Source organism: Cylas formicarius, unplaced genomic scaffold (genome assembly GCF_029955315.1).
Source record: "Cylas formicarius isolate icCylForm1 unplaced genomic scaffold, icCylForm1.1 PGA_scaffold_26__1_contigs__length_5699629, whole genome shotgun sequence".
NCBI lineage: Eukaryota > Metazoa > Arthropoda > Insecta > Coleoptera > Brentidae > Cylas > Cylas formicarius.
This window is the reverse complement of record NW_026844301.1, coordinates 575,005-596,084: the sequence shown is the minus strand read 5'-3', so window position 1 is coordinate 596,084 and position 21,080 is coordinate 575,005.

The window sequence follows — 21,080 nt, the reverse complement described above, 5'->3', positions numbered from 1 at the left end:
GGCAACTATTTGACTCAGAAAGGTTGCCTTACGTCGAAATCTAATAGTTTATTAAGGTTTTCGTTACTAAAATGCCCAAAGACGCCGATTTTGACTAGAATTTGAAAGATATTGACATGAATATATAACTGTTTGTATCAAAAAATGATAGTTTAAACTGATATTTGCAGTTTTGATGCGGTTTTAGATACGATATGAATCGAAGAAGCCGATTTTGACTGGAATCTGTTTAAAATGACAAAGAAAAACCTATTATCAATTCAAGGAAGTGAATTTTTAAGTAGTTATCTGCAGTTTTAATGTAGATTTCAGTTCGCTAAGTTATGAAAATGCATGTTTTGGCTATAATCTTCCGTAAATCAAGGGCGAAAACCAATTATTTGTCCCAAAAGAAGGTGTTTTAGGTATATATCTGCTCTTCTAATGTAGATTTGGGTGCATTAAGAGGCGAAGAAGCAGATTCTGACAGGGATTTTATCGAAATCGGCAACTATTTGATTTAGAAAGGGGTTTTACACCCATGATAGTCTAAGCTGATATTTGCAGTTTTGATGCGGTTTTAGATACGATATGAATCGAAGAAGCCGATTTTGACTGGAATCTGTTTAAAATGACAAAGAAAAACCTATTATCAATTCAAGGAAGTGAATTTTTAAGTAGATATCTGCAGTTTTAATGTAGATTTCAGTTCGCTAAGTTATGAAAATGCATGTTTTGGCTATAATCTTCCGTAAATCAAGTGCGAAAACCAATTATTTGTCCCAAAAGAAGGTGTTTTAAGTATATATCTGCATTTCTAATGTAGATTTGGGTACAATAAGAGGCGAAAAAGCAGATTCTGACTAATCGGCAACTATTTGACTCAGAAAGGTTGCCTTACGTCGAAATCTAATAGTTTTTTAAGGTTTTCGTTACTAAAATGCCCAAAGACGCCGATTTTGATTAGAATTTGAAAGATATTGACATGAATATATAACCGTTTGTATCAAAAAATGATAATTTAAACTGATATTTGCAGTTTTGATGCGGTTTTAGATACGATATGAATCGAAGAAGCCGATTTTGACTGGAATCTGTTTAAAATGACAAAGAAAAACCTATTATCAATTCAAGGAAGTGAATTTTTAAGTAGTTATCTGCAGTTTTAATGTAGATTTCAGTTCGCTAAGTTATGAAAATGCATGTTTTGGCTATAATCTTCCGTAAATCAAGGGCGAAAACCAATTATTTGTCCCAAAAGAAGGTGTTTTAAGTATATATCTGCATTTCTAAGGTAGATTTGGGTACAATAAGACGCGAAAAAGCAGATTCTGACTAATCGGCAACTATTTGACTCAGAAAGGTTGCCTTACGTCGAAATCTAATAGTTTTTTAAGGTTTTCGTTACTAAAATGCCCAAAGACGCCGATTTTGATTAGAATTTGAAAGATATTGACATGAATATATAACCGTTTGTATCAAAAAATGATAATTTAAACTGATATTTGCAGTTTTGATGCGGTTTTAGATACGATATGAATCGAAGAAGCCGATTTTGACTGGAATCTGTTTAAAATGACAAAGAAAAACCTATTATCAATTCAAGGAAGTGAATTTTTAAGTAGATATCTGCAGTTTTAATGTAGATTTCAGTTCGCTAAGTTATGAAAATGCATGTTTTGGCTATAATCTTCCGTAAATCAAGTGCGAAAACCAATTATTTGTCCCAAAAGAAGGTGTTTTAAGTATATATCTGCATTTCTAATGTAGATTTGGGTACAATAAGAGGCGAAAAAGCAGATTCTGACTAATCGGCAACTATTTGACTCAGAAAGGTTGCCTTACGTCGAAATCTAATAGTTTATTAAGGTTTTCGTTACTAAAATGCCCAAAGACGCCGATTTTGACTAGAATTTGAAAGATATTGACATGAATATATTACTGTTTGTATCAAAAAATGATAGTTTAAACTGATATTTGCAGTTTTGATGCGGTTTTAGATACGATATGAATCGAAGAAGCCAATTTTGACTGGAATCTGTTTAAAATGACAAAGAAAAACCTATTATCAATTCAAGGAAGTGAATTTTTAAGTAGTTATCTGCAGTTTTAATGTAGATTTCAGTTCGCTAAGTTATGAAAATGCATGTTTTGGCTATAATCTTCCGTAAATCAAGGGCGAAAACCAATTATTTGTCCCAAAAGAAGGTGTTTTAGGTATATATCTGCATTTCTAAGGTAGATTTGGGTACAATAAGAGGCGAAAAAGCAGATTCTGACTAAGATTTTATCGAAACCGGCAACTATTTGACTCAGAAAGGTTGCCTTACGTCGAAATCTAATAGTTTATTAAGGTTTTCGTTACTAAAATGCCCAAAGACGCCGATTTTGACTAGAATTTGAAAGATATTGACATGAATATATAACTGTTTGTATCAAAAAATGATAGTTTAAACTGATATTTGCAGTTTTGATGCGGTTTTAGATACGATATGAATCGAAGAAGCCGATTTTGACTGGAATCTGCTTAAAATGACAAAGAAAAACCTATTATCAATTCAAGGAAGTGAATTTTTAAGTAGTTATCTGCAGTTTTAATGTAGATTTCAGTTCGCTAAGTTATGAAAATGCATGTTTTGGCTATAATCTTCCGTAAATCAAGGGCGAAAACCAATTATTTGTCCCAAAAGAAGGTGTTTTAAGTATATATCTGCATTTCTAAGGTAGATTTGGGTACAATAAGAGGCGAAAAAGAAGATTCTGACTAAGATTTTATCGAAATCGGCAACTATTTGACTCCGAAAGGTTGCTTTACGTCGAAATTTAATAGTTTATTAAGGTTTTCGTTACTAAAATGCCCAAAGACGCCGATTTTGACTAGAATTTGAAAGATATTGACATGAATATATAACTGTTTGTATCAAAAAATGATAGTTTAAACTGATATTTGCAGTTTTGATGCGGTTTTAGATACGATATGAATCGAAGAAGCCGATTTTGACTGGAATCTGTTTAAAATGACAATGTAAAACCTATTATCAATTCAAGCAAGTGAATTTTTAAGTAGTTATCTGCAGTTTTAATGTAGATTTCAGTTCGCTAAGTTATGAAAATGCATGTTTTGGCTATAATCTTCCGTAAATCAAGGGCGAAAACCAATTATTTGTCCCAAAAGAAGGTGTTTTAAGTATATATCTGCATTTCTAAGGTAGATTTGGGTACAATAAGAGGCGAAAAAGCAGATTCTGACTAATCGGCAACTATTTGACTAAGAAAGGTTGCCTTACGTCGAAATCAAATAGTTTATTAAGGTTTTCGATACTAAAATGCCCAAAGACGCCGATTTTGACTAGAATTTGAAAGATATTGACATGAATATTTAACTGTTTGTATCAAAAAATGATAGTTTAAACTGATATTTGCAGTTTTGATGCGGTTTTAGATACGATATGAATCGAAGAAGCCGATTTTGACTGGAATCTGTTTAAAATGATAAGGAAAAACCTACTATCAATCCAAGAAAGTGAATTTTGTTTGAAGTTGGTGAAGTTACCTGTAGTTTTAATGTAAATTTCATTCCGCTAAGCTATGGCCACGTGGAGACGTCGGGCCAGTTCGTACCTATATCCGCAGCAGGTCTCCAAGGTGAAGAGCCTCTAGTCGATAGAATAATGTCGGTAAGGGAAGTCGGCAAATTGGATCCGTAACTTCGGGATAAGGATTGGCTCTAAGGATCGGGGCATGTTTTCACAGAACCACACGGCAATTCTAGATGTGGTCCATTCATGGAGTATGTGATGACGGCGTACAGCAAGGCTTAAACGGTAATATCAGTGGCCGGTCAAGTTTCTGAGAAGTGGTGGTTCGGTGGAAGTCCGTCAAGGCGATCCATTGTCACCGCTACTGTTTAAGGACAGATCCGTCATGATGCAGTTTGCCCTGCCTTGGCGGGTGGACTAAGGAATAACGGCTGCCACGTCGAGCGGGAGCGGATCTTTTGAAAGCCCGACGTCATCGCTAGCAAGGCTAGCCTCGCTGTCATAGTAGACGGCCAGGTGGTCTCACCGCCGCAGGAGCATCAAGCAACGGTTGCGATATACGCTGGCAACAGTGCACTCATCACAGGTGTGTCCCAGAAACCTACACGTCTCGGAAGAGAAAACCTCCACCACCGCAGTGACCATTTCATGGAACGAGGTGTGGTGTCGAAAGTCCATAAACACACTTAATGTTCCGTGGAAACTTCAACGCGAAGAGCACCGCAGTTGCAGCGGTGACCGCATCTTCCCCTGGGACCTTGAAAATCCGTAAAAGTCATCTGCAGTTTCAATGTATATTTCAGTCTGCCAAGTTATGGAAATGCAGGTTTTGACTATAATCTACTCGAAATCAAGAGCGAAAAAAACCCAAATTTGTCCCAAAAAGAGGGGTTTTAAGATCATATCTGCTCTTCTAATGTAGATTTGGGTGCATTAAGAGGCGAAGAAGCAGATTCTGACAGGGATTTTATCGAAATCGGCAACTATTTGATTTAGAAATGGGTTTTACACCCATGATAGTCTAAGCTGATATTTGCAGTTTTGATGCGGTTTTTGATACGATATGAATCGAAGAAGCCGATTTTGACTGGAATCTGTTTAAAATGACAAAGAAAAACCTATTATCAATTCAAGGAAGTGAATTTTTAAGTAGATATCTGCAGTTTTAATGTAGATTTCAGTTCGCTAAGTTATGAAAATGCATGTTTTGGCTATAATCTTCCGTAAATCAAGGGCGAAAACCAATTATTTGTCCCAAAAGAAGGTGTTTTAATTATATATCTGCATTTCTAAGGTAGATTTGGGTACAATAAGAGGCGAAAAAGCAGATTCTGACTAAGATTTTATCGAAATCGGCAACTATTTGACTCAGAAAGGTTGCCTTACGTCGAAATCTAATAGTTTATTAAGGTTTTCGTTACTAAAATGCCCAAAGACGCCGATTTTGACTAGAATTTGAAAGATATTGACATGAATATATAACTGTTTGTATCAAAAAATGATAGTTTAAACTGATATTTACAGTTTTGATGCGGTTTTAGATACGATATGAATCGAAGAAGCCGATTTTGGCTGGAATTTGTTTAAAATGACAAAGAAAAACCTATTATCAATTCAAGGAAGTGAATTTTTAAGTAGATATCTGCAGTTTTAATGTAGATTTCAGTTCGCTAAGTTATGAAAATGCATGTTTTGGCTATAATCTTCCGTAAATCAAGGGCGAAAACCAATTATTTGTCCCAAAAGAAGGTGTTTTAATTATATATCTGCATTTCTAAGGTAGATTTGGGTACAATAAGAGGCGAAAAAGCAGATTCTGACTAAGATTTTATCGAAATCGGCAACTATTTGACTCAGAAAGGTTGCCTTACGTCGAAATCTAATAGTTTATTAAGGTTTTCGTTACTAAAATGCCCAAAGACGCCGATTTTGACTAGAATTTGAAAGATATTGACATGAATATATAACTGTTTGTATCAAAAAATGATAGTTTAAACTGATATTTACAGTTTTGATGCGGTTTTAGATACGATATGAATCGAAGAAGCCGATTTTGGCTGGAATCTGTTTAAAATGACAAAGAAAAACCTATTATCAATTCAAGGAAGTGAATTTTTAAGTAGTTATCTGCAGTTTTAATGTAGATTTCAGTTCGCTAAGTTATGAAAATGCATGTTTTGGCTATAATCTTCCGTAAATCAAGGGCGAAAACCAATTATTTGTCCCAAAAGAAGGTGTTTTAAGTATATATCTGCATTTCTAAGGTAGATTTGGGTACAATAAGAGGCGAAAAAGCAGATTCTGACTAAGATTTTATCGAAATCGGCAACTATTTGACCCAGAAAGGTTGCCTTACGTCGAAATCTAATAGTTTATTAAGGTTTTCGTTACTAAAATGCCCAAAGACGCCGATTTTGACTAGAATTTGAAAGATATTGACATGAATATATAACTGTTTGTATCAAAAAATGATAGTTTTAACTGATATTTGCAGTTTTGATGCGGTTTTAGATACGATATGAATCGAAGAAGCCGATTTTGACTGGAATCTGTTTAAAATGACAAAGAAAAACCTATTATCAATTCAAGGAAGTGAATTTTTAAGTAGTTATCTGCAGTTTTAATGTAGATTTCAGTTCGCTAAGTTATGAAAATGCATGTTTTGGCTATAATCTTCCGTAAATCAAGGGCGAAAACCAATTATTTGTCCCAAAAGAAGGTGTTTTAAGTATATATCTGCATTTCTAAGGTAGATTTGGGTACAATAAGAGGCGAAAAAGCAGATTCTGACTAAGATTTTATCGAAATCGGCAACTATTTGACTCAGAAAGGTTGCCTTACGTCGAAATCTAATAGTTTATTAAGGTTTTCGTTACTAAAATGCCCAAAAACGCCGATTTTGACTAGAATTTGAAAGATTTTGACATGAATATATAACTGTTTGTATCAAAAAATGATAGTTTAAACTGATATTTGCAGTTTTGATGCGGTTTTAGATACGATATGAATCGAAGAAGCCGATTTTGACTGGAATCTGTTTAAAATGACAAAGTAAAACCTATTATCAATTCAAGGAAGTGAATTTTTAAGTAGTTATCTGCAGTTTTAATGTAGATTTCAGTTCGCTAAGTTATGAAAATGCATGTTTTGGCTATAATCTTCCGTAAATCAAGTGCGGAAACCAATTGTTTGTCCCAAAAGAAGGTGTTTTAAGTATATATCTGCATTTCTAAGGTAGATTTGTGTACAATAAGAGGCGAAAAAGCAGATTCTGACTAATCGGCAACTATTTGACTCAGAAAGGTTGCCTTACGTCGAAATCTAATAGTTTATTAAGGTTTTCGTTACTAAAATGCCCAAAGACGCCGATTTTGACTAGAATTTGAAAGATATTGACATGAATATATAACTGTTTGTATCAAAAAATGATAGTTCAAACTGATATTTGCAGTTTTGATGCGGTTTTAGATACGATATGAATCGCAGAAGCGGATTTTGACTGGAATCTGTTTCAAATGACAAAGAAAAACCTATTATCAATTCAAGGAAGTGAATTTTTAAGTAGTTATCTGCAGTTTTAATGTAGATTTCAGTTCGCTAAGTTATGAAAATGCATGTTTTGGCTATAATCTTCCGTAAATCAAGGGCGAAAACCAATTATTTGTCCCAAAAGAAGGTGTTTTAAGTATATATCTGCATTTCTAAGGTAGATTTGGGTACAATAAGAGGCGAAAAAGCAGATTCTGACTAAGATTTTATCGAAATCGGCAACTATTTGACTCAGAAAGGTTGCCTTACGTCGAAATCTAATAGTTTATTAAGGTTTTCGTTACTAAAATGCCCAAAGACGCCGATTTTGACTAGAATTTGAAAGATATTGACATGAATATATAACTGTTTGTATCAAAAAATGATAGTTTAAACTGATATTTGCAGTTTTGATGCGGTTTTAGATACGATATGAATCGAAGATGCCGATTTTGACTGGGATCTGTTTAAAATGACAAAGAAAAACCTATTATCAATTCAAGGAAGTGAATTTTTAAGTAGTTATCTGCAGTTTTAATGTAGATTTCAGTTCGCTAAGTTATGAAAATGCATGTTTTGGCTATAATCTTCCGTAAATCAAGGGCGAAAACCAATTATTTGTCCCAAAAGAAGGTGTTTTAAGTATATATCTGCATTTCTAAGGTAGATTTGGGTACAATAAGAGGCGAAAAAGCAGTTTCTGACTAATCGGCAACTATTTGACTCAGAAAGGTTGCCTTACGTCGAAATCTAATAGTTTATTAAGGTTTTCGTTACTAAAATGCCCAAAGACGCCGATTTTGACTAGAATTTGAAAGATATTGACATGAATATATAACTGTTTGTATCAAAAAATGATAGTTTAAACTGATATTTGCAGTTTTGATGCGGTTTTAGATACGATATGAATCGAAGATGCCGATTTTGACTGGAATCTGTTTAAAATGACAAAGAAAAACCTATTATCAATTCAAGGAAGTGAATTTTTAAGTAGTTATCTGCAGTTTTAATGTAGATTTCAGTTCGCTAAGTTATGAAAATGCATGTTTTGGCTATAATCTTCCGTAAATCAAGGGCGAAAACCAATTATTTGTCCCAAAAGAAGGTGTTTTAAGTATATATCTGCATTTCTAAGGTAGATTTGGGTACAATAAGAGGCGAAAAAGCAGTTTCTGACTAATCGGCAACTATTTGACTCAGAAAGGTTGCCTTACGTCGAAATCTAATAGTTTATTAAGGTTTTCGTTACTAAAATGCCCAAAGACGCCGATTTTGACTAGAATTTGAAAGATATTGACATGAATGTATAACTGTTTGTATCAAAAAATGATAGTTTAAACTGATATTTGCAGTTTTGATGCGGTTTTAGATACGATATGAATCGAAGAAGCCGATTTTGACTGGAATCTGTTTAAAATGACAAAGAAAAACCTATTATCAATTCAAGGAAGTGAATTTTTAAGTAGTTATCTGCAGTTTTAATGTAGATTTCAGTTCGCTAAGTTATGAAAATGCATGTTTTGGCTATAATCTTCCGTAAATCAAGGGCGGAAACCAATTGTTTGTCCCAAAAGAAGGTGTTTTAAGTATATATCTGCATTTCTAAGGTAGATTTGGGTACAATAAGAGGCGAAAAAGCAGATTCTGACTAATCGGCAACTATTTGACTCAGAAAGGTTGCCTTACGTCGAAATCTAATAGTTTATTAAGGTTTTCGTTACTAAAATGCCCAAAGACGCCGATTTTGACTAGAATTTGAAAGATATTGACATGAATATATAACTGTTTGTATCAAAAAATGATAGTTTAAAATGATATTTGCAGTTTTGATGCGGTTTTAGATACGATATGAATCGAAGAAGCGCATTTTGACTGGAATCTGTTTAAAATGACAAAGAAAAACCTATTATCAATTCAAGGAAGTGAATTTTTAAGTAGTTATCTGCAGTTTTAATGTAGATTTCAGTTCGCTAAGTTATGAAAATGCATGTTTTGGCTATAATCTTCCGTAAATCAAGGGCGAAAACCAATTATTTGTCCCAAAAGAACGTGTTTTAAGTATATATCTGCATTTCTAAGGTAGATTTGGGTACAATAAGAGGCGAAAAAGCAGTTTCTGACTAATCGGCAACTATTTGACTCAGAAAGGTTGCCTTACGTCGAAATCTAATAGTTTATTAAGGTTTTCGTTACTAAAATGCCCAAAGACGCCGATTTTGACTAGAATTTGAAAGATATTGACATGAATATATAACTGTTTGTATCAAAAAATGATAGTTTAAACTGATATTTGCAGTTTTGATGCGGTTTTAGATACGATATGAATCGAAGATGCCGATTTTGACTGGAATCTGTTTAAAATGACAAAGAAAAACCTATTATCAATTCAAGGAAGTGAATTTTTAAGTAGTTATCTGCAGTTTTAATGTAGATTTCAGTTCGCTAAGTTATGAAAATGCATGTTTTGGCTATAATCTTCCGTAAATCAAGGGCGAAAACCAATTATTTGTCCCAAAAGAAGGTGTTTTAAGTATATATCTGCATTTCTAAGGTAGATTTGGGTACAATAAGAGGCGAAAAAGCAGTTTCTGACTAATCGGCAACTATTTGACTCAGAAAGGTTGCCTTACGTCGAAATCTAATAGTTTATTAAGGTTTTCGTTACTAAAATGCCCAAAGACGCCGATTTTGACTAGAATTTGAAAGATATTGACATGAATGTATAACTGTTTGTATCAAAAAATGATAGTTTAAACTGATATTTGCAGTTTTGATGCGGTTTTAGATACGATATGAATCGAAGAAGCCGATTTTGACTGGAATCTGTTTAAAATGACAAAGAAAAACCTATTATCAATTCAAGGAAGTGAATTTTTAAGTAGTTATCTGCAGTTTTAATGTAGATTTCAGTTCGCTAAGTTATGAAAATGCATGTTTTGGCTATAATCTTCCGTAAATCAAGGGCGGAAACCAATTGTTTGTCCCAAAAGAAGGTGTTTTAAGTATATATCTGCATTTCTAAGGTAGATTTGGGTACAATAAGAGGCGAAAAAGCAGATTCTGACTAATCGGCAACTATTTGACTCAGAAAGGTTGCCTTACGTCGAAATCTAATAGTTTATTAAGGTTTTCGTTACTAAAATGCCCAAAGACGCCGATTTTGACTAGAATTTGAAAGATATTGACATGAATATATAACTGTTTGTATCAAAAAATGATAGTTTAAAATGATATTTGCAGTTTTGATGCGGTTTTAGATACGATATGAATCGAAGAAGCGCATTTTGACTGGAATCTGTTTAAAATGACAAAGAAAAACCTATTATCAATTCAAGGAAGTGAATTTTTAAGTAGTTATCTGCAGTTTTAATGTAGATTTCAGTTCGCTAAGTTATGAAAATGCATGTTTTGGCTATAATCTTCCGTAAATCAAGGGCGAAAACCAATTATTTGTCCCAAAAGAACGTGTTTTAAGTATATATCTGCATTTCTAAGGTAGATTTGGGTACAATAAGAGGCGAAAAAGCAGATTCTGACTAATCGGCAACTATTTGACTCAGAAAGGTTGCCTTACGTCGAAATCTAATAGTTTATTAAGGTTTTCGTTACTAAAATGCCCAAAGACGCCGATTTTGACTAGAATTTGAAAGATATTGACATGAATATATAACTGTTTGTATCAAAAAATGATAGTTTAAACTGATATTTGCAGTTTTGATGCGGTTTTAGATACGATATGAATCGAAGACACCGATTTTGACTGGAATCTGTTTAAAATGACAAAGAAAAACCTATTATCAATTCATGGAAGTGAATTTTTAAGTAGTTATCTGCAGTTTTAATGTAGATTTCAGTTCGCTAAGTTATGAAAATGCATGTTTTGGCTATAATCTTCCGTAAATCAAGGGCGAAAACCAATTATTTGTCCCAAAAGAAGGTGTTTTAGGTATATATCTGCTCTTCTAATGTAGATTTGGGTGCATTAATAGGCGAAGAAGCAGATTCTGACAGGGATTTTATCGAAATCGGCAACTATTTGATTTAGAAAGGGGTTTTACACCCATGATAGTCTAAGCTGATATTTGCAGTTTTGATGCGGTTTTAGATACGATATGAATCGAAGAAGCCGATTTTGACTGGAATCTGTTTAAAATGACAAAGAAAAACCCATTATCAATTCAAGGAAGTGAATTTTTAAGTAGATATCTGCAGTTTTAATGTAGATTTCAGTTCGCTAAGTTATGAAAATGCATGATTTGGCTATAATCTTCCGCAAACCAAGGGCGAAAACCAAGTATTTGTCCCAAAAGAAGGTGTTTTAAGTATATATCTGCATTTCTAAGGTAGATTTGGGTACAATAAGAGGCGAAAAAGCAGTTTCTGACTAATCGGCAACTATTTGACTCAGAAAGGTTGCCTTACGTCGAAATCTAATAGTTTATTAAGGTTTTCGTTACTAAAATGCCCAAAGACGCCGATTTTGACTAGAATTTGAAAGATATTGACATGAATATATAACTGTTTGTATCAAAAAATGATAGTTTAAACTGATATTTGCAGTTTTGATGCGGTTTTAGATACGATATGAATCGAAGAAGCCGATTTTGACTGGAATCTGTTTAAAATGGCAAAGAAAAACCTATTATCAATTCAAGGAAGTGAATTTTTAAGTAGTTATCTGCAGTTTTAATGTAGATTTCAGTTCGCTAAGTTATGAAAATGCATGTTTTGGCTATAATCTTCCGTAAATCAAGGGCGAAAACCAATTATTTGTCCCAAAAGAAGGTGTTTTAAGTATATATCTGCATTTCAAAGGTAGATTTGGGTACAATAAGAGGCGAAAAAGCAGATTCTGACTAAGATTTTATCGAAATCGGCAACTATTTGACTCAGAAAGGTTGCCTTACGTCGAAATCTAATAGTTTATTAAGGTTTTCGTTACTAAAATGCCCAAAGACGCCGATTTTGACTAGAATTTGAAAGATATTGACATGAATATATAACTGTTTGTATCAAAAAATGATAGTTTAAACTGATATTTGCGGTTTTGATGCGGTTTTAGATACGATACGAATCGAAGAAGCGGATTTTGACTGGAATCTGTTTAAAATGACAAAGAAAAACCTATTATCAATTCAAGGAAGTGAATTTTTAAGTAGTTATCTGCAGTTTTAATGTAGATTTCAGTTCCCTAAGTTATGAAAATGCATGTTTTGGCTATAATCTTCCGTAAATCAAGGGCGAAAACCAATTATTTGTCCCAAAAGAAGGTGTTTTAAGTATATATCTGCATTTCTAAGGTAGATTTGGGTACAATAAGAGGCGAAAAAGCAGATTCTGACTAAGATTTTATCGAAATCGGCAACTATTTGACTCAGAAAGGTTGCCTTACGTCGAAATCTAATAGTTTAATAAGGTTTTCGTTACTAAAATGCCCAAAGACGCCGATTTTGACTAGAATTTGAAAGATATTGACATGAATATATAACTGTTTGTATCAAAAAATGATAGTTTAAACTGATATTTGCAGTTTTGAAGCGGTTTTAGATACGATATGAATCGAAGAAGCCGATTTTGACTGGAATCTGTTTAAAATGACAAAGAAAAACCTATTATCAATTCAAGGAAGTGAATTTTTAAGTAGTTATCTGCAGTTTTAATGTAGATTTCAATTCGCTAAGTTATGAAAATGCATGTTTTGGCTATAATCTTCCGTAAATCAAGGGCGAAAACCAATTATTTGTCCCAAAAGAAGGTGTTTTAAGTATATATCTGCATTTCAAAGGTAGATTTGGGTACAATAAGAGGCGAAAAAGCAGATTCTGACTAAGATTTTATCGAAATCGGCAACTATTTGACTCAGAAAGGTTGCCTTACGTCGAAATCTAATAGTTTATTAAGGTTTTCGTTACTAAAATGCCCAAAGACGCCGATTTTGACTAGAATTTGAAAGATATTGACATGAATATATAACTGTTTGTATCAAAAAATGATAGTTTAAACTGATATTTGCAGTTTTGATGCGGTTTTAGATACGATACGAATCGAAGAAGCGGATTTTGACTGGAATCTGTTTAAAATGACAAAGAAAAACCTATTATCAATTCAAGGAAGTGAATTTTTAAGTAGTTATCTGCAGTTTTAATGTAGATTTCAGTTCCCTAAGTTATGAAAATGCATGTTTTGGCTATAATCTTCCGTAAATCAAGGGCGAAAACCAATTATTTGTCCCAAAAGAAGGTGTTTTAAGTATATATCTGCATTTCTAAGGTAGATTTGGGTACAATAAGAGGCGAAAAAGCAGATTCTGACTAAGATTTTATCGAAATCGGCAACTATTTGACTCAGAAAGGTTGCCTTACGTCGAAATCTAATAGTTTAATAAGGTTTTCGTTACTAAAATGCCCAAAGACGCCGATTTTGACTAGAATTTGAAAGATATTGACATGAATATATAACTGTTTGTATCAAAAAATGATAGTTTAAACTGATATTTGCAGTTTTGATGCGGTTTTAGATACGATATGAATCGAAGAAGCCGATTTTGACTGGAATCTGTTTAAAATGACAAAGAAAAACCTATTATCAATTCAAGGAAGTGAATTTTTAAGTAGTTATCTGCAGTTTTAATGTAGATTTCAGTTCGCTAAGTTATGAAAATGCATGTTTTGGCTATAATCTTCCGTAAATCAAGGGCGAAAACCAATTATTTGTCCCAAAAGAAGGTGTTTTAAGTATATATCTGCATTTCTAAGATAGATTTGGGTACAATAAGAGGCGAAAAAGCAGATTCTGACTAAGATTTTATCGAAATCGGCAACTATTTGACTCAGAAAGGTTGCCTTACGTCGAAATCTAATAGTTTATTAAGGTTTTCGTTACTAAAATGCCCAAAGACGCCGATTTTGACTAGAATTTGAAAGATATTGACATGAATATATAACTGTTTGTATCAAAAAATGATAGTTTAAACTGATATTTGCAGTTTTGATGCGGTTTTAGATACGATATGAATCGAAGAAGCCGATTTTGACTGGAATCTGTATAAAATGACAAAGAGAAACCTATTATCAATTCAAGGAAGTGAATTTTTAAGTAGTTATCTGCAGTTTTAATGTAGATTTCAGTTCACTAAGTTATGAAAATGCATGTTTTGGCTATAATCTTCCGTAAATCAAGGGCGAAAACCAATTGTTTGTCCCAAAAGAAGGTGTTTTAAGTATATATCTGCATTTCTAAGGTAGATTTGGCTACAATAAGAGGCGAAAAAGCAGATTCTGACTAATCGGCAACTATTTGACTCAGAAAGGTTGCCTTACGTCGAAATCTAATAGTTTATTAAGGTTTTCGTTACTAAAATGCCCAAAGACGCCGATTTTGACTAGAATTTGAAAGATATTGACATGAATATATAACTGTTTGTATCAAAAAATGATAGTTTAAACTGATATTTGCAGTTTTGATGCGGTTTTACATACGATACGAATCGAAGAAGCGGATTTTGACTGGAATCTGTTTAAAATGACAAAGAAAAACCTATTATCAATTCAAGGAAGTGAATTTTTAAGTAGTTATCTGCAGTTTTAATGTAGATTTCAGTTCGCTAAGTTATGAAAATGCATGTTTTGGCTATAATCTTCCGTAAATCAAGGGCGAAAACCAATTATTTGTCCCAAAAGAAGGTGTTTTAAGTATATATCTGCATTTCTAAGGTAGATTTGGGTACAATAAGAGGCGAAAAAGCAGATTCTGACTAAGATTTTATCGAAATCGGCAACTATTTGACTCAGAAAGGTTGCCTTACGTCGAAATCTAATAGTTTATTAAGGTTTTCGTTACTAAAATGCCCAAAGACGCCGATTTTGACTAGAATTTGAAAGATATTGACATGAATATATAACTGTTTGTATCAAAAAATGATAGTTTAAACTGATATTTGCAGTTTTGATGCGGTTTTAGATACGATATGAATCGAAGAAGCCGATTTTGACTGGAATCTGTTTAAAATGACAAAGAAAAACCTATTATCAATTCAAGGAAGTGAATTTTTAAGTAGATATCTGCAGTTTTAATGTAGATTTCAGTTCGCTAAGTTATGAAAATGCATGTTTTGGCTATAATCTTCCGTAAATCAAGGGCGAAAACCAATTATTTGTCCCAAAAGAAGGTGTTTTAAGTATATATCTGCATTTCTACGGTAGATTTGGGTACAATAAGAGGCGAAAAAGCAGATTCTGACTAATCGGCAACTATTTGACTCAGAAAGGTTGCCTTACGTCGAAATCTAATAGTTTATTAAGGTTTTCGTTACTAAAATGCCCAAAGACGCCGATTTTGACTAGAATTTGAAAGATATTGACATGAATTTATAACTGTTTGTATCAAAAAATGATAGTTTAAACTGATATTTCAAGTTTTGATGCGGTTTTAGATACGATATGGATCGAAGAAGCCGATTTTGACTGGAATCTGTTTAAAATGACAAAGAAAAACCTATTATCAATTCAAGGAAGTGAATTTTTAAGTAGTTATCTGCAGTTTTAATGTAGATTTCAGTTCGCTAAGTTATGAAAATGCATGTTTTGGCTATAATCTTCCGTAAATCAAGGGCGAAAACCAATTACTTGTCCCAAAAGAAGGTGTTTTAAGTATATATCTGCATTTCTAAGGTAGATTTGGGTACAATAAGAGGCGAAAAAGCAGATTCTGACTAAGATTTTATCGAAATCGGCAACTATTTGACTCAGAAAGGTTGCCTTACGTCGAAATCTAATAGTTTATTAAGCTTTTCGTTACTAAAATGCCCAAAGACGCCGATTTTGACTAGAATTTGAAAGATATTGACATGAATATATAACTGTTTGTATCAAAAAATGATAGTTTAAACTGATATTTGCAGTTTTGATGCGGTTTTAGATACGATATGAATCGAAGAAGCCGATTTTGACTGGAATCTGTTTAAAATGACAAAGAAAAACCTATTATCAATTCAAGGAAGTGAATTTTTAAGTAGTTATCTGCAGTTTTAATGTAGATTTCAGTTCGCTAAGTTATGAAAATGCATGTTTTGGCTATAATCTTCCGTAAATCAAGGGCGAAAACCAATTATTTGTCCCAAAAGAAGGTGTTTTAAGTATATATCTGCATTTCTAAGGTAGATTTGTGTACAATAAGAGGCGAAAAAGCAGATTCTGACTAAGATTTTATCGAAATCGGCAACTATTTGACTCAGAAAGGTTGCCTTACGTCGAAATCTAATAGTTTATTAAGGATTTCGTTACTAAAATGCCCAAAGACGCCGATTTTGACTAGAATTTGAATGATATTGACATGAATATATAACTGTTTGTATCAAAAAATGATAGTTTAAACTGATATTTGCAGTTTTGATGCGGTTTTAGATACGATATGAATCGAAGAAGCCGATTTTGACTGGAATCTGTTTAAAATGACAAAGAGAAACCTATTATCAATTCAAGGAAGTGAATTTTTAAGTAGTTATCTGCAGTTTTAATGTAGATTTCAGTTCACTAAATCAAGGGCGAAAACCAATTATTTTTCCCAAAAGAAGGTGTTTTAAGTATATATCTGCTTTTCTAAGTAAGATTTGGGTACAATAAGAGGCGAAAAAGCAGATTCTGACTAAGATTTTATCGAAATCGGCAACTATTTGACTCAGAAAGGTTGCCTTACGTTGAAATCTAATAGTTTATTAAGGTTTTCGTTACTAAAATTCCCAAAGACGCCGATTTTGACTAGAATTTGAAAGATATTGACATGAATATATAACTGTTTGTATCAAAAAATGATAGTTTAAACTGATATTTGCAGTTTTGATGCGGTTTTAGATACGATATGAATCGATGAAGCCGATTTTGACTGGAATCTGTTTAAAATGACAAAGAAAAACCTATTATCAATTCAAGGAAGTGAATTTTTAAGTAGTTATCTGCAGTTTTAATGTAGATTTCAGTTCGCTAAGTTATGAAAATGCATGTTTTGGCTATAATCTTCCGTAAATCAAGGGCGAAAACCAATTATTTGTCCCAAAAGAAGGTGTTTTAAGTATATATCTGCATTTTTAAGGTAGATTTGGGTACAATAAGAGGCGAAAAAGCAGATTCTGACTAAGATTTTATCGAAATCGGCAACTATTTGACTCAGAAAGGTTGCCTTACGTCGAAATCTAATAGTTTATTAAGGTTTTCGTTACTAAAATGCCCAAAGACGCCGATTTTGACTAGAATTTGAAAGATATTGACATGAATATATAACTGTTTGTATCAAAAAATGATAGTTTAAACTGATATTTGCAGTTTTGATGCGGTTTTAGATACGATATGAATCGAAGAAGCCGATTTTGACTGGAATCTCTTTAAAATGACAAAGAAAAACCTATTATCAATTCAAGGAAGTGAATTTTTAAGTTGTTATCTGCAGTTTTAATGTAGATTTCAGTTCGCTAACTTATGAAAATGCATGTTTTGGCTATAATCTTCCGTAAATCAAGGGCGAAAACCAATTATTTGTCCCAAAAGAAGGTGTTTTAAGTATATATCTGCATTTCTAAGGTAGATTTGGGTACAATAAGAGGCGAAAAAGCAGATTCTGACTAAGATTTTATCGAAATCGGCAACTATTTGACTCAGAAAGGTTGCCTTACGTCGAAATCTAATAGTTTATTAAGGTTTTCGTTACTAAAATGCCCAAAGACGCCGATTTTGACTAGAATTTGAAAGATATTGACATGAATATATAACTGTTTGTATCAAAAAATGATAGTTTAAACTGATATTTGCAGTTTTTATGCGGTTTTAGATACGATATGAATCGAAGAAGCCGATTTTGACTGGAATCTGTTTTAAATGACAAAGAAAAACCTATTATCAATTCAAGGAAGTGAATTTTTAAGTAGTTATCTGCAGTTTTAATGTAGATTTCAGTTCGCTAAGTTATGAAAATGCATGTTTTGGCTATAATCTTCCGTAAATCAAGGGCGAAAACCAATTATTTGTCCCAAAAGAAGGTGTTTTAAGTATATATCTTCATTTCTAAGGTAGATTTGGGTACAATAAGAGGCGAAAAAGCAGATTCTAACTAATCGGCAACTATTTGACTCAGAAAGGTTGCCTTACGTCGAAATCTAATAGTTTATTAAGGTTTTCGTTACTAAAATGCCCAAAGACGCCGATTTTGACCAGAATTTGAAAGATATTGACATGAATATATAACTGTTTGTATCAAAAAATGATAGTTTAAACTGATATTTGCAGTTTTGATGCGGTTTTAGATACGATATGAATCGAAGAAGCCGATTTTGACTGGAATCTGTTTTAAATGACAAAGAAAAACCTATTATCAATTCAAGGAAGTGAATTTTTAAGTAGTTATCTGCAGTTTTAATGTAGATTTCAGTTCGCTAAGTTATGAAAATGCATGTTTTGGCTATAATCTTCCGTAAATCAAGGGCGAAAACCAATTATTTGTCCCAAAAGAAGGTGTTTTAAGTATATATCTGCATTTCTAAGGTAGATTTGGGTACAATAAGAGGCGAAAAAGCAGATTCTGACTAAGATTTAATCGAAATCGGCAACTATTTGACTCAGAAAGGTTGCCTTACGTCGAAATCTAATAGTTTATTAAGGTTTTCGTTACTAAAATGCCCAAAGACGCCGATTTTGACCAGAATTTGAAAGATATTGACATGAATATATAACTGTTTGTATCAAAAAATGATAGTTTAAACTGATATTTGCAGTTTTGATGCGGTTTTAGATACGATATGAATCGAAGAAGCCGATTTTGACTGGAATCTGTTTAAAATGACAAAGAAAAGCCTATTATCAATTCAAAGAAGTGAATTTTTAAGTAGTTATCTGCAGTTTTAATGTAGATTTCAGTTCGCTAAGTTATGAAAATGCATGTTTTGGCTATAATCTTCCGTAAATCAAGGGCGAAAACCAATTATTTGTCCCAAAAGAAGGTGTTTTAAGTATATATCTGCATTTCTAAGGTAGATTTGTGTACAATAAGAGGCGAAAAAGCAGATTCTGACTAAGATTTTATCGAAATCGGCAACTATTTGACTCAGAAAGGTTGCCTTACGTCGAAATCTAATAGTTTATTAAGGATTTCGTTACTAAAATGCCCAAAGACGCCGATTTTGACTAGAATTTGAATGATATTGACATGAATATATAACTGTTTGTATAAAAAAATGATAGTTTAAACTGATATTTGCAGTTTTGATGCGGTTTTAGATACGATATGAATCGAAGAAGCCGATTTTGACTGGAATCTGTTTAAAATGACAAAGAAAAACCTATTATCAATTCAAGGAAGTGAATTTTTAAGTAGTTATCTGCAGTTTTAATGTAGATTTCAGTTCGCTAAGTTATGAAAATGCATGTTTTGGCTATAATCTTCCGTAAATCAAGGGCGAAAACCAATTATTTGTCCCAAAAGAAGGTGTTTTAAGTATATATCTGCATTTCTAAGGTAGATTTGGGTACAATAAGAGGCGAAAAAGCAGATTCTGACTAAGATTTAATCGAAATCGGCAACTATTTGACTCAGAAAGGTTGCCTTACGTCGAAATCTAATAGTTTATTAAGGTTTTCGTTACTAAAATGCCCAAAGACGCCGATTTTGACCAGAATTTGAAAGATATTGACATGAATATATAACTGTTTGTATCAAAAAATGATAGTTTAAACTGATATTTGCAGTTTTGATGCGGTTTTAGATACGATATGAATCGAAGAAGCCGATTTTGACTGGAATCTGTTTAAAATGACAAAGAAAAGCCTATTATCAATTCAAAGAAGTGAATTTTTAAGTAGTTATCTGCAGTTTTAATGTAGATTTCAGTTCGCTAAGTTATGAAAATGCATGTTTTGGCTATAATCTTCCGTAAATCAAGGGCGAAAACCAATTATTTGTCCCAAAAGAAGGTGTTTTAAGTATATATCTGCATTTCTAAGGTAGATTTGTGTACAATAAGAGGCGAAAAAGCAGATTCTGACTAAGATTTTATCGAAATCGGCAACTATTTGACTCAGAAAGGTTGCCTTACGTGGAAATCTAATAGTTTATTAAGGATTTCGTTACTAAAATGCCCAAAGACGCCGATTTTGACTAGAATTTGAATGATATTGACATGAATATATAACTGTTTGTATAAAAAAATGATAGTTTAAACTGATATTTGCAGTTTTGATGCGGTTTTAGATACGATATGAATCGAAGAAGCCGATTTTGACTGGAATCTGTTTAAAATGACAAAGAGAAACCTATTATCAATTCAAGGAAGTGAATTTTTAAGTAGTTATCTGCAGTTTTAATGTAGATTTCAGTTCACTAAGTTATGAAAATGCATGTTTTGGCTATAATCTTCCGTAAATCAAGGGCGAAAACCAATTATTTTTCCCAAAAGAAGGTGTTTTAAGTATATATCTGCTTTTCTAAGTAAGATTTGGGTACAATAAGAGGCGAAAAAGCAGATTCTGACTAAGATTTTATCGAAATCGGCAACTATTTGACTCAGAAAGGTTGCCTTACGTCGAAATCTAATAGTTTATTAAGGTTTTCGTTACTAAAATTCCCAAAGACGCCGATTTTGACTAGAATTTGAAAGATATTGACATGAATATATAACTGTTTGTATCAAAAAATGATAGTTTAAACTGATATTTGCAGTTTTGATGCGGTTTTAGATACGATATGAATCGATAAAGCCGATTTTGACTGGAATCTGTTTAAAATGACAAAGAAAAACCTATTGTCAATTCAAGGAAGTGAATTTTTAAGTAGTTATCTGCAGTTTTAATGTAGATTTCAGTTCGCTAAATTATGAAAATGCATGTTTTGGCTATAATCTTCCGTAAATCAAGGGCGAAAACCAATTATTTGTCAAAAAGAAGGTGTTTTAAGTATATATCTGCATTTCTAAGGTAGATTTGGGTACAATAAGAGGCGAAAAAGCAGATTCTGACTAAGATTTTATCGAAATCGGCAACTATTTGACTCAGAAAG